Source organism: Asparagus officinalis, chromosome 1 (genome assembly GCF_001876935.1).
Source record: "Asparagus officinalis chromosome 1, Aspof.V1, whole genome shotgun sequence".
Taxonomy (NCBI): domain Eukaryota; kingdom Viridiplantae; phylum Streptophyta; class Magnoliopsida; order Asparagales; family Asparagaceae; genus Asparagus; species Asparagus officinalis.
The window spans coordinates 119,182,040-119,183,412 of record NC_033794.1 but is presented as its reverse complement, the minus strand read 5'-3'; the positions used below and the strand labels follow the sequence as shown (position 1 = coordinate 119,183,412).

The following is a 1,373-nucleotide window of genomic DNA, read 5'->3' as shown; positions in this document are numbered from 1 at the left end:
AATCTAGAAAGTTTTTCAATACAAACTTAAATAGAAGTATAGCTTAGCCTATACGCTTTGCTAAAAAATCTGACAGAGTACACAAATAGCAAAAATATAAAATGCAACAGCGAGAAAAATAAATTGATAGGAACAAACCTTTTTACAGCCATATTTTGTCATAAACTCATAATTTAAGCTGACGACATATCATTATGCCAACTACTAGATAAAAACAAAATTTAGGCAAAGAAAGTAAACAAATCATACCTAACATGATACCATTCGACAAAACTCAAAGCAAACCAATATAATTCCCCAACCACTCCCAAGTTCCTACTCTTAAAAAGCTCCAATTAATCTGCCATCCACTCATCACTTACCACTGAAACCAAATACCCACTAAAGAAATCAAGGAATAGCATAAAACCCTACTTCTTGTAAGTTAATTCAGTATGATCCCCATCTACAAGATATATACTATCAAACAGTGCGTTTCCTTTTTCAAAACCAGACAAAAAAAATTACTCAAATCACCTACCAAAAGGAATCAACTTTTCAGTATGTTCAATCCCAAAAAACAATGTATCCGCAATCCTAGCTGACATTTCATGAACTGAACAGTAGTCGGAGCAAATTACTAACTTTCAGCATTCCTCTAGAATTTAAATCAGTGCTTTCCCAGACAAGGGTCATTACAACATCATCGGTGCTTTCCCAGGTCTATCTTCTTCTTAATCGCTCTTTGGCCGTGATAGATGAAGGAATCGATGATTCCAGCAACCGTGAAGACCCCTGGGAGCAATAATTCCAAAGTTGAAAATGTTGGAAGATCACATCATGTAAAGAAAGCCCAGTACATCATATTATTGGAAAATGCAGCTACCAATTTTAAATCGGTGCAAACAATTCGGTGAAAACAAAATACTGAATCAGTACAAACTGTGAAAATCAGTGCAACCACTACTTTTAAAATTGATGTTAGAACCTGCAAGTGTTTTTCCCTATAATATTTTCTATAGACGGCCCTATCTATGAACCTTTTTTTCCCCATAATCTTAAGATGTAGGGGGAGGCTAAAGAGATGTTCGTCAATGACCATGCCTCGTGCCAAAGATGAATTAATCATATATGTAAATCGAATGATTGAAGGGTAATGAGAGGAACCTCCAATTATAGCGCATATATTTGTCAGGAAATGTAGGAATGACACTTTTCCTTCTGTGTAGATCACCTGTAACATGCAGCAAAAAAAACCAAGCATTAGAAAATTTTGTATCATGAATTAAAAAGGGAAAGGATCAGACAATATCAAACAGCTAGCAGAGCTACCACAGCTTATAACCCATTGAATGCAAACAATGTATATACTAATCGACTGACAGAATTCGGCT

The 1,373-nt window shown here is 35.3% G+C and overlaps 1 long non-coding RNA gene across 1 annotated transcript in view; it reads right to left on the bottom strand.

The window, feature by feature from the left end:
• The window catches only part of LOC109829186, a 1,801-nt gene continuing 649 nt past the window's right edge, over positions 222–1,373 (bottom strand). The window contains exons 3-4 of the long non-coding RNA XR_002243990.1: positions 1,147–1,213; positions 222–774 (exon numbers count right to left, since the gene is read on the bottom strand). This is a non-coding gene — a long non-coding RNA (uncharacterized LOC109829186). The remainder of the gene's footprint in view (positions 775–1,146; positions 1,214–1,373) is intronic.